This window comes from Bombus pyrosoma, linkage group LG9, assembly GCF_014825855.1.
Source record: "Bombus pyrosoma isolate SC7728 linkage group LG9, ASM1482585v1, whole genome shotgun sequence".
Lineage (NCBI taxonomy): Eukaryota > Metazoa > Arthropoda > Insecta > Hymenoptera > Apidae > Bombus > Bombus pyrosoma.
Window position 1 is genome coordinate 7,676,873 of NC_057778.1, and position 13,651 is coordinate 7,690,523.

The 13,651-nt window shown below is 41.4% G+C and overlaps 2 protein-coding genes across 5 annotated transcripts in view; one reads left to right on the forward strand and one right to left on the reverse strand.

Moving 5' to 3' along the window:
- LOC122570975 overlaps positions 1-13,651 on the reverse strand; it is a 307,523-nt gene that overhangs the window by 129,229 nt on the left and 164,643 nt on the right. The window lies entirely within an intron of this gene.
- The window catches only part of LOC122570968 (neuroligin-4, X-linked), a 261,432-nt gene that overhangs the window by 85,423 nt on the left and 162,358 nt on the right, over positions 1-13,651 (forward strand). The gene's annotated exons all lie outside the window — the stretch shown is intronic.

Consider the following 13,651-nt stretch of genomic DNA (forward strand, 5'->3'; position numbering starts at 1 on the left):
CAACGGAATTCGTGTGCTTAACCTCAGAGGCAAGCGGACCAACTTCCTTTATTGCCACTACGACCGTGTAATGTTCAATCGAATCGAGAAACTTTAAGGAGAAATCGTTCTTCTGCTGTGCTTGAATGTTCGGTAACGTTCGAAGATATTTTATAGATGTTTCGAGCTACAACGTAGAAGAATATGCGGATGTACGTAACATTTTTGCTTTCCGAAAAGATGATCGTGTTGTCGAAACGCAGACGTCTAATGTAGATTCACCTGTGGTCCGTGTGAAGTAGTCCCACGTTGGGCGTTGACACCGTCCAGACAACGTAAATTGTAGTGCCATCACTTTTATGACCCTCGACGCGTTCATTATGGTAGCTAAGAAGTGCTACTCTCGCTACGCCGGCTACGCTTCAAGATGCCTTCCTTTTTCTATTCTTCTTCCTCCTTCTTTAGTTACCGAGTGTCTGGTATGACGATAAAAATACAAATTCCGTCGGATGGTGAAAATTCAGAACGATATTTTGACTAGTGTCCGACTGATTTATACAGTTTTAAAAAAGGATAACTTCTTTATTTCGTAACAAGTGTCAATAGACTAAGGAGATATTCAACAATACCTTATAACTAAGGGAAAGCTCGACAAAGCCAAAGTGTGTTGCGTTACAGTAGTATTCCTTGGTCATCCTAATACCATTCTTGGCATATAGTTCGATAACTAACGATATATTGCGTGGTGAACAATGTGCGAGCATTTATTCGGATTTATAGACTCTGACAGGCTGTAAAAACGCTACTTTTGGAGAGCAATGCATAAGAAACCGCGGAATCGAGCTGGCTGCAATTGTAGATTCAGAAACGGTCGATGTGCCGTAAAACTTTGTTATCGTCGACATTTACTTTATGCCTGGTGAATTTCTCTCCTCGTTTCACCCTTCTGTGCCCATCACCGTTCTACAGAGATCGTTTCGATGGAATTGCACTACCTGGACATCCAGACGAGATGGAATAGCGAAATTATAGTTTTGTTCACGGCTGTATAATTTCGCAATAAACGTCGAACGACCGTTGCCTCTTGCCGGATCACTGTGCATATTTCCTGAACAATCGATAACGAACCGACGTTTACCAGGAATCGAACACATATCCCGTCATCTTTGGCGTTGTAAGTGGTCATCGACCAAGTCATTGGTCGGAGTAGTCACGTCATCTGTAAAATCCGCTGACCACGAAGGAAATAAATGGGAAATTTTTAATCCGGATGCACAAGATTTTACGAAGATGCGTCATAGATGTGAAATGAAGTGAGAAGTATGAAAATATTTCGACCTGTGTATAAAAGAAAAGAAAGAAAATTGGAAACAGACAGGAAGGGTGAGTGACCCGACCAATGGTGAATCGATGGAATTCATAGGACGACAAATGGATGAACGTGAACCGTCTTCGGCTGAAAAGCGACAGGAAATGGGACGACGGAAAAATGCAACATCCAAAAATTCTGCGCCGAAAAAAAGTACTATCCGCTGAACGCTACTAAAAAAAAAAAGGGGGCATATCTATGAAAGAGGAATGGACGAAATCAACGCGGCATGGTTTTATCGGATTCGATGGCCAATCGAGCGGCTTCGATATTTCTTTTTCGGATTTAACTTTTTCGGCGGCAGAACCGTGTTGTAACGACACCGGCATTATCGGTAATCTTCGTCCGATGGGAAAGTTTCCAGGCATTTTCCTCAGAATTTCAGTAACGACTTCCTTTTCCTATTACGAGCTGTTCTTTACATATAGAATCACGAACGAAGGAAAATAATACGTCGTGATCGTCTTGAATCGGATTAGATGGAATATTCGAACGGCAGGAAGGAATTCTTGCGTGTTTCCATAACATAGATTCCTGTCGTTAAAATTTCTTTATCGTTGCAACGTGTTTTACTAACGAAAAAAAAAAAAAAAAAAATATAGAATTCGATATTTATCTTTCTATTGGGATTGAGAGTGAGTCTGCGAGCAGGCGTGAATTTCTATATAAAAAATTACAGTATCAATCTTGCATGTTTCATCCATCAGTACCTCTCTGAACCAGACGCATTACTTTTGTAACGTGAAACAGCACATGGAAAAAGTGGTGTAAAGCTTGACTTGGAGCTATGGAAGCGACGTGACGCGGATTCAATTCTATTTCCATTGCAATCGAATGACGTAGAACGATATCAAAGGCATGGATGAATTTAAAGAAAACACAGGAGAACGAGAGAGCTTTTACGTTCTCCAACACACGAGACTCGGAGACTTCGCGTTTCTACGTTCTTTAAAAAGACAGCATTCTTTAGTAAAGAGATTTCACATTTTTCTTTTTTAATTAATGGTACCAACGAGAGGTTTCTGCGTCCTTAACCATCGATCTCGATATCGGTTGTACGACGAAGGCAGAGCACCACGCATTGAAACGGGCCGTACAATAACTTCTATAATGTTTAGTGCGTCGGCTGAGCTCAGGCGTTAAATGGATTTTCTTTCATCGTTAAACGCGACTGATAACGGTTCGTAGATCGAACGACCAGGCTAAAGGTAAATTGAATGGAACTCTACGTTTCGTCAAATTCCGATTACCTCGTATTATTAAAGACGAGAAAGCGGAAAGGAGCTTAAATAAGCAATGGAAAATAGAAAATTACGAATTTGAGAGACATCGATGTGGGACATTAAAGATAAGGTATGAAATGACGTGAAAATGGAAAGATAGAAAGGGAAGATTAAAATTCTAACGAAAGTTACTTCATTTCTCCGTGCTTCGGTAAACCGTGCTCTTTACGAAAGAAAATAGATACGAAACATTTAGAACTCATCACGTTTTACTCCATTTCTTTCTTTACCAGAGCCCAGAACAAAGCCGAGGTCAGTAAGAGTGAGTGGTGAAATACGCGCATTACATTTGTATATCGTTAAATGGGACGTTAGCGCGATTCAGGGTGTCCATTCGTTTTCATTAACCGTCATTATGAGGTAAGAGGATTTGCGGTACAAAATTTTTGCTCGCAAACTTGCTCAGAAATCGAAATTTATGGTGACCACTGGAAGACCCATTCGTTTGTCGCTCAAAAACCTCGCGCCACTTTTACGTTTTCTTACGTAGACATGTAGAAACTTACCTAACTGAATTTGCAGTAACGTGACGGAAAAGCATTCAGCTTTAATCCTAACGCATATTTTGAAATCTGTAGAAATCTACCGAAATGAACAAATTCCAAGAATTCTCGAAAAGGTCTCGACACAGTTGGCTACCTGTTATTGCACAGTAGACCCTGAAGAATTCCGGATTATCGTGGTAACCAGCGCATTCTACCGTGATACGAGAAATACAGTAGCGTTATCGGATTCTCGTTATGATAAGTATGTTCGCGTCGCAATTTATTTCTTCGACGTATAGCGCCGTGTCGTCTCGAGTTTCGCCACGTTCACGCCATTTACCCTTAACGATAAATCGATACCGAGACTGCTAGGTGGATGTGAACGTTAATTATCGATGAGGCTACCTTCGCTCCTCCAGCTGTTTTCCTTCATCGAACTTCTACGCAGAAATCGAAGTTACCGACATGCATAGGTATCGAGTGCAATGCTTCAGAAGATTGACAGAATATAGAATAACTAATTATGATTGAGGAAAGCTGGTGAAATTCGTGGAAATGTAAACTACCTTCGAAGTAAACGCAAGGCTTAAGATCGGCAGAGAGAAAGCAAAGAAGCGGCGCAAAGCTGGAACGAGCTCGAACGACGAGAAACGGTATCTTGTGTCGGTAAACCGTACGACATGTCTAATTACAAGTTAACTCGAACCGAAGCTTCCGTTCGTCTTAGATAGGGACGGGAACTTATGCCATTACGAACTTGTAGCCGTCACGCAACGGCGTAATTACTTTGCGACGACAGCCCACCCGGGTGCTTTTTCCGACCTAACGAGAATCTTCTACCATGTTTCGCAACATCGAACGCATCGAGTTCCTTTTCAGAAAAATCGTTTTCAATAAACTTGCCCTATTGCTGCATAGATATGCATTCGAAAATTAGTTGTATTGCATCGAAGTTTAAAGTAACCTTTTAAACGAGTCACATAATAAATAATTGCTTTGTAATTGCCTCGATTATCAAACTGCACAATATGATACGATACTTGATACGATCGCTATGAAATATTATTGGAGAAAGAAAATTCATATCGGCAAGGGTATCAGGAAGTGTAAAATGTCCTTGGTACAGGTCAGTTAACAGTCTGCCATTTTATTGGCTATTTAGGCACATGACGGTAAATCGCTCGAGAAGTTAGACAGTTGCAGTCGTCGAGGCTCTCCTGACCAAACTCTAAGAGTAACACCAGAAACTGCTATAAATTTTCTTACAATTTACGAGACGCCAACGGAACTCGGTTCTGGCGCCCCAGGAGAACGCCGTTTCCGTGGTACTCGCATGACATTGCAACCTCTCTTCTCCTTCTCCTTTTAAAAATTGGTCAAAGAATTCGGATAATTTCGCGAATGCTTGTTAATTTTCTAGTTTACGATTAAACTTTGTTTTTGTAGTAGTTACAATTTTAATCCTCACGACAGGTTTAAATCTGTTGCGTTTAGGTCCGAGACTACTTAAAAGGGAATGTTCGAACCTACTTGTGTTTAACTTTGAATCCATTACTAGTTCACTGTTTAATGGATCTCATTTTCCATGAAATCTAAAACCATCTGCGCTTTCCATTACCTATGAAGTCTATTTTAGTAGATTAAATTAACTGTATTCATTGCGCTAGTTTCGTCGTGGACGAACGAATAAGAATCACCAAAATTGGAGTAAAATTCTCTTTCGAGCTTTCTGACGAATCGTGGGGCAAATAACGAGTTCTAGCGATTGGACGAAAGCTTCTCGTATGCACGGCCAAGAAGGCAGATCTCTCGAACACGGGCCAAAAGGGACATGCAAACATAATTTCGTGTGGCCTGGGCCACCCCCTTGTTCCTCTGTTCCAAGCCCCAGTATCTGGTATTTGCGTGAAGCTAAATTGAATGGCCGAACGAAACGAGCGGCTTCGCCTCTAGCCTGGAATCGGGTTAATCCGGACGAGCCATTGAATTCATTTTTAGCATCTACCTTGAATCGTTCGTCCTCGGAGCGAGTAGAGTCGCGTAGCATCCGGTTTCCACGAGTCTGAGAATTTTAGCATTCCATTCCGTTCGTTTCATGCCTCTAAACTAATATTTCCTCCGATAATTATGATCGCAGCTTAACAAATCAGTGTATCCCGTGTATCCAAAGGGATCTAAGTTGAAACCGCAAATCTTCTTCGACGTACGATCGATGAGTTAGGATCCTATAGTCAAAACAGATAGACACAAGCTGATGGTATTGTAACTGATTCCTGGATTAGTTATTGGTTGATTGATATCCCGATGGCATATAGGACTGCGTTTCTAACCAGTTGAGAAAGCTGGCTTCTGAGCCAGAGACAACTCAAAGATGCTGTATCTAAAACTATTAAACAGTTGGTGGCTTCGTTTACGACTACGATCCTTGGGGATTATTATGGATGCAGTAACACCGGTTTGACACGGAAGACAGGATTAAACAGCAGGCAAAGTGATGAATATGATAATGTTGCTCGTAAAACGGTTGGAAATTGAAGCTATTTCATCGTCAAATGTGTCGATGATCGTATTCTGTGTTCGAGAACCATGTTCGCTACTTATTACGAAGAATAATTAATTGAACTTCTGGCGATAAAAATATCGAGTTTGAATCTATCGAAATTCCGTATAAAAATTCAACGTATATAGAAGTTTGATTTTAACATTGGTAAACCAATCCAAAAATTTGGAATTTCGTGTTCGATATTCGTGCAGCAGAGAACATATTTCATCTCGTATCAGAATTGTCGATGACGAAAAAAAAAAAAAAAAAAAAATAAAAAAACAAAAAGGCAGAAACAAGAGTAAATAGACTTGGAACCAGCCGACGAACGTCGGAATTGGCGGAAATGTCGCTGGGTTTCGATAGCCCGCGGGAGGAGAGGGAACGAACGGCGTTATCGCGGCGACAACCGTGTCAAAATGTAGATAGCGGCGGATTTGCGTGCGCTGTCACTCGTTACGACGGGTTACGTCGTTCAAATTGGCTCAATAAAATAGTTACGAGGACGCCACCATTATCGATACAATAGCGCCGCTGGTGAAATCCATTTCGACCAAGCAGCTTGATACAACGATCCTCGATACGAAAACGTTTAAACAAACGATCAAACGTTCAAACTTTTTCATCCGTGCCACAGATATCCAAGATATTCATTTCTTGTTGTTCCTCTACTTCGTTTTCTCCCCAATGAACAATATGAATATTTTTCGAAATGTGTCCGAAAGCATCGACGTTGTATTGATGTTTCGCCATAACAATTTCGTTCTCCTTGGATATATATGAATTTGCAATTATAGTAACTTAGTCGTACGAACGAACCAAGGTTAAAGAATGAACACCATTAATAATTTAGAATTGTTCTGTATCATATGCTCCATTTGGAAATGAGCGAGGAACAGAGTTTCCTGATTCTCTGATGGAGGCTGAATGTTGCCCGTAAAAGACACGTATGCGAGGAACAGCTTAAGATATAATTTTTCTTTAGCGGTCGCGGATCATCCAGACATTTTTCATGCTAAGCTTCCATCCGGCGGCGCCAGCCAACCGGTTCCCGTCCTTCTCTTTGCCACGTTAACCGTGCTACCCTTGATCCTCCCTTGTTCTTTTCACCGGGACCGAGTCGGCGGCGCATTATCAAGCTTCCACGGGCCGCCACGCCCGTCCAAATTGCACGAAATGAAATCCCAAGCGGAGCTTGCGAATCGCTGTGCCGCCTCGCTTTTCCGCCGGGAAGAATGCATCTACCGGACCGACGGAGTATTCGCCAGCATTTCCCGCAGTTTATCTCCTAGCAGAAGGGAATGGGTCGTTGCTTTTGCTCGTCCAGGCGACGCGTAATTACAGTTATTCGAAGACGAATCGTCATCTTTTCCGTTTCATTTGATACGCAATGGAAAAGATGTCTGCTCGGCGTTGGTTTCCCGTACATCTAGATCCTACGTGAGATGGCTTTAATATAGAAATCAGGAAAGAAACATTGGAATTTTGAACAGTGCGGTTCTTCCTTGCTTTCTTATTTACAAATCGCAAGAAACCCTTATTCGTACTAAATCGTATCGTCTGCCACGATTCAGAGAACTCGCCTGTGAACGGGCACAGTCCTTTATGTTAATCTTTTTACGGCGCACGAAACTGGGATGCGAAACGTTTCCCAACCGGTCGAATATTATTCAGTAGCAGCGATCCGTGCTGTTTTTAATTTAATCCGATGCGTTCGACGAATACACGTAAGGGGATGAACGCATAAATATGTCAGGTATAAATCAATCGGAGAGTAGATCGCCTTATTTTTCGTAGCGCGCACTGGTATTCGAATTTCTAAGCAGCCGCGGTCGAATCCGGCGAATACAAAATACGGCCGAGCAAGAAAGACCATTCGCATTCGGCGTATATCCGCGGGAAATCGATACGTCGCGTCGTACTCTCGCGTTCCAGTCGCTAACAGAAACTGCTGCTTTGTGAGAAGTTTATGTTAATTAACCGTGGAATATCGAATTAATTCATTTTCCTTCTTTATGATGGCTATAAAAATGCCACAAAAATATTTTCAACGCTTCGTCCTTTAGGTGCCTTAAAACGATGTAGCTATTTGTTACTACAGAATTAGCGAGAACGTTAGTACGGGAATATAGCAACGAGGTTAAATATGGTAAATGACACTTGTAACTTTTATAGGGCATATAGAAAACAAATTCGTATGTATAAATACATAGGAAAGTGAATGTAAAGTAGCGGTACCTCATTAGGGTCAGTGTAATATAATCACGTGGAAATGGCTTTCGAATCTCGACACTCTAATATACATCTTTTCCTGAATAATTACTGGTGCACGCAGAATATACACGGTAGTTCCGAAGTCGTAATACAACTGGGAAGAATTATTTCGTACGTGGAAGTAGCACGATTTATTTCGGTGATGCAAGAATATAAAATAAAACAGTAATGGCACGCGTGTTTGATACGAGCAAGAATCTCTCTGCAATATTAAGGTCAGTGTTTTCAAATATTTCGTACATTATTAGAGCAATTAAAATATTTATGGTCGGATACAACATTAAAAGTGCAAAAGAAAGTAACGTTAGTAATATCTTTCACTTACTGTTACATAAGAAATTACCTTCTTTCAGGACGTACCGCGATTTTACAGTCGCCTCGTACGTATGCAAAGTTGTGTATAATTTGTGAATTATTGTAGTGATTTAATCAATCCAGGGATTAAAAAATTAATTTGTCTATAAGATACCAAGTTATAGAAGTCATATAACTATTACCATTATTTGTACGAAGTACGCGTTAAGTAACAGGTGTAAAGCAATTAAGCGACTAATGCAACGACCACATCAACAATGTGTGGATAGTATTATCTGTATTACGATATAAACGCATACACGGAAGTCAATTAATTGCACTTCGTACGAAATAACAACGTAAAAGGAGAAACGGGTAATTTTCGGGCGATTAAATCGAGAATTTGAGAACGATACTTTAACGGTCAGGTAGGGGGCATTTATGATGCAAGAAACTCTCTTAAAAGCGTAAGTGCTTTTTGCAACTTCGGTTACCAGCTCGTTCTTCCGTAACTTCACGCGGTAAATTGTTCGTTAAATTTTTAACACTGGGTCGTTAGGACGTCCGTGTTCGCGTACTGGTGTCGAAAATTAAGAAAGAAAGCAGTAATATTTCCAACGGTCTCCAATTAAGGGCCATTGGAATTTTAAAGAGCTATTTCACTTCTTGCCATTTCTTTCATACTTCCGTGATTCTTCTGTTTCCCAACATAATCTGTTCGCTTAATTGCAAAAATGGGTCAAACACTTACAACTCCAACTTGAATTTCTAACATTCCGATCCACATTCTTTCCACGAAGAGCAAAACGATTTCAAGTACAAAGCACTCCTTTGCAATTGCCAACACCACCAACACAACGAACAACAGTGTTCGCGTGGACACGGTCAGCGATTCAGGTTAGCGAAATAAAATCCTTAACGATCCCCAAGAAACCTTCGTTTCTCGTAGTCGTCACGGGATCAGGAAGGAGGGCCTGATCAATTACATTTCAACGTTTCTCTCGATCGTGCACGTATTGTCGCTCTTTCCATTCCTCCGGAGAAAGGGGTGTGGGAGACAACAGAAATCCGCTAAGAAACAGCTCGTCCCGACAATGCCACAGGCTATTATATGCTATTACCTCGTTTTTGTCGCGTGTATACGCGGTTACGCGTGAAGATAGCGTAGTGTCTCGAAGTGGCCGTTCCTCTGTGAGACGTGCAGCTTTTGGAACGGACGAAGAGAGGATAGGCAACGAAATTGGACGAGGGAGGTAGCGGTGATGCTCGAGAAATTCCACTCGCGACATTCACGACTGCTCCTCCTTTTCCTTCGGGAGAAGGCGGGGGCGGAAGGGCGAGGCAAAAGAATAGGAGAGAGAGAGAAAGGGAAAAAAGGAGAAAATGGCAGCAGTTGAGCTACCGTAGAAAATTACCTCCATCCGTTTATCCGACTACCATCAGATCTTGCGTGCCCTCAACCCCACCAGCTTGTGCCTCGTTTCATCGTTTTGCTCTTACTCCTTTTTCGCCTTCTACTCCGGCAGTCTCTTCTACTCTTGCTTCTTTTTTTCTCCTCTTTGTTCCTCGTATTGGTTTCTCTGACGTCTCTCCCCTGCGTGCTTGCAGACTCTGCGTTTCCGCTGGCTTCTTACTGGCACGCGGAGATCGTCAGGGGGTCTCAGGATTTCTGGCCGAAGCGTTTGACCCTTTCACACGTCTTCTCTTCCGTTCCTAACCGTTTTTTGCTCGATGAGTTTCTACGAATTCCGGGACACGTGGCGGGTGCTACGAAACATTCGGAGGAAGGACGAAATTCGAACGAGTGTTTGGATGGAGCGTGGTGCGGGTTTGGGAATTGCGTGGAAATTTGACGAAAATGATCTTGTTGATCTCAGGAACGAATTACGTATTTGTGGTACATTTTTTCGATATTATTTAAAAAGGTGTATACTTTTTATCTATCTGTATTATACTTGAAAGTATGTATTGTAAGAGAAACGCATGTACCTTCATCCATGCACGTATCGTCGGTATGGCGAAGAAGCAGCGACTGGATGGTGGTAGTGCCTCTTTAAATAATTAAGAAATACCGAACTTCGGTGAGAGCAAGAGAGAATTTTAATTCAAATTTGTGATCTTCCAGCGTGACTGGAAACTCGTGGTGACGAGTTCCATTGTACGGAATTATCTACTTTTCCAGTAACTTAAATTAATTTACAATTTGTATTCCGGTTGCTCAATAGCAACACGTCGCGTGCAAGTGTATTCGAATGAACAAACTGTCTCTCCACATTATTCAACTATTTCCCAACAAACGAAATGCCTTAACGAGCCGAGATAAATCAATCAAGAAACTTTCTCGAAGTACTCAATTGCCAGACCGAAAATAAATCGAAGAACTTCGATAACAATTTGCATGGTGGAAAAAGCCTTACAATACAGACCACAGAACAACTTGATTCGTAAAACGAATCGTTGAAATCCAAGAAATCCGGGTGCCCGGCTTGGGTAACGTTTACGAGTCGATAATCGTGGAGGAGAACGCGTGGAAAGCAGGCGTGGAAGATAATAAAGACACGGGGAAAGTGAAGCTGTAGCAAGGAATTGCTTTTAGCCTCTTCTCGATTGCTTCTCGCCTCTGCCGATTATTTACCCCGCGAATAATACTACAGTGGGATTATCTATTTACGTGTTTTCAAGTGGATTCACAGTATCGCTTACGTATATGATATCAAGTAAGCGGATCATAAATGAATAGAATTTCGCAGCATCTAGCACGTAATCGAACCGACGAACAATCAACTTTAGTAGAAAAAATGTGGATATCTTGTTAACTGATCATTTTCTCTATTAAATAAATCTTTTATTGAGTTTAGAGTCACGACCCTACGAATGTAAGGTGGGGAATTCTATTCATATATGAAACTGAAGTAACTAGAAGGAGAAAAATTGTAGGGTGCATGTAGCAGATAAAAGAAGGCGAAAAAGTACGGTGCTCCATGCGAGCGATTTATTAGGCGACATCCAGGGCGGCTCAACCATTTGTTCTGTCGCACCGCCTATTTTCCAAGCGAAATTGAGTTCTCTGAAACGAAATGTCGCTGCGGAAACATACCGACGAATATAGTCTGCGTTTATTCGTTTTTCGTAAGTCTAATCGCTTTGCATGTTTATATAAAGCTACAAAGAATATAACGTAAGTTCGTATATTTCGATAGTCTTCTAATTTTCTCGAACCACACTATTTCTTCTAACGGACGTCGATGTTCGCAAGATGCGCGACTTCCGAAGACCGCAGACTTTTCAGATATCCAGCAAAGACTTTTTGCTTTCTCGAGGCTTTTTGAGACTTCCTCATCGAGCTCGAAGTATACGAGAGCATTCTACATCGCATCAAGCACTTCAAGAGCTTTGCAACCTTTGATAATCGGCTCTTCTTTCGTTATCACTAATCTATTATAGTTCCATTTTCTCTCTTGAAAAATTCGGTTCAAGATAAAATTACTGTCGAGTAGCGCCTATCTGTGTATTATTTTAATAAAGAAGAATGTTAGACTGATCTCTATAGAATCAGGAAGCTGGCAAGCACTCACTGTGAAGGCAGCCCGCGAAATATCTTTTTTACGATCGCGTTTTCACCAGGTCGAATGACGAACTCGTAAAGACTTTGATCCCGGGTTGCGACGCTTTAGATTGGGATCTGCAAGCACACTGCCACAGACAAGAATAAGGTCTAGAATTTTATATGTCTATAGAATTCGATCCAATGCTGGTTTACCTTTACGCAAAATACCTACTCTCATACTCGCGGATAAACGATTCCTTGGAACGATTAATATCGAATAGAAACTATAAATTTTAGTTTGATACAGAAGCTTGAAATTTACAATAGAAACCTTATATTAGATTTCATTTATTATCGAGTTGATCTGCTGGCAATCGTTCTTTTCCGATCAATGATATTTTAGATGGTCCTTATTAGACGCATTAGTGGTAAAATACTCAGCAAATTTCAATCTCGCAGCTTCTCATTTTCAACAAAACCCGAGCGACGTTCGCCCGCTTAAGGGCTTTAAGAAAGAAATTCTCCAGCATCTACTTTCCTGTTGAATTATTCATCGCGAGGCAGACTATCGTCGACCTTTATCACCGTTTAATTCAGCCGTATCGCGGCAAAGCATCGACGACAGCATGCCAGGGGAAAATCGGAAACGCCTGGAAGTTTGTCGTTTTGTACATGCCAGGATCGCACCCCGTGGGTGTATTATATTTTACATACATATGGCCTCCGATGATATTCACCCGTTTAACGAGGAATATTCCGCGAAACTATGTCCGCGAAATTGTGTCCATGAAATTGTACGCGATATCGTATAAATATCGTCACGATATTATTTCAGTAAAGAGTGCTATTTACGATGTACAAAATACTACAATTTGCAACGTACAAATATCACAAATTTGTGACTTTTTGTCATTTAACGAACGAATTATGTAACGAATGATACAAAATATCGGTGTCTTTTTTCCTATCAGAGATGTATGTAGGTATTCGTTATTTTAGAAGCGCTTGTCAGTTCTAAAATTAACGAGAGTTTCACGAGGTGTCAGCCACGGAGGTTGGCTATGATTTCAAATCTCAGAATAGGTTTTTAGTACTTACTCGGTTCGGAGTACCCTTTTTCCGATCTCTCCTAGGAAATACTCGGAGAAAGTTCGCTGCGAATAAAAGTACGTTCCTGCGCTCGCACGCGACAAAACTGCCTGCTGGCTATTATAAGAGTGTTGAGACGTTATGATGGACAGTTATATAGTACAAAGTTCTCAATTATCCAAGTTTCGCGATGAAAACACGAATCGCGCGCGGTGAAGTGCATGGGAAAGTTTCCGGAGAACCTTTCGTTGCCTAAGAACGCGGAACTTCCTGTCAAATCGTATTTGGCGTAAAAACGCCTGCTACCCCAACTGTTTATCATTAACCCTTAGTACTGGTTGTTAAGCGTGTCTCCGGTCTAAAGCAATTACAATTTATCAGAGTGAAATATGACTCTTCCCTTGCTGTGAACAATTTTCCGTCTAATTAATTGATTAAAGTCTGGAGAAATTGAATAGGCAATAGAAACCTCGTACACGCACGATATGGTAGCACTGATTGCGATAACACTTGCTTTAATAGATCGGAACGTGACAAATTGTTCTCGAACGAAAGTACCTTGACGCGAAGGAGTCAGCATGAAGCTTGATTCAGACTAGCGATCACGGTACGGTCAGATTACGTCATGTCAGGCACCGGTCAAGAGATTTTCATTTGACTCGATCGAACCACCTGCATACTGTGAATGCTCTCGTTGCATTACGTATAAACGATTTTGACCGGTGCTCGACTAGATGTGATCTGATCGTGCCGTGATCGCCAGTGTGAATCGTCCTTTAATAGCTGTTG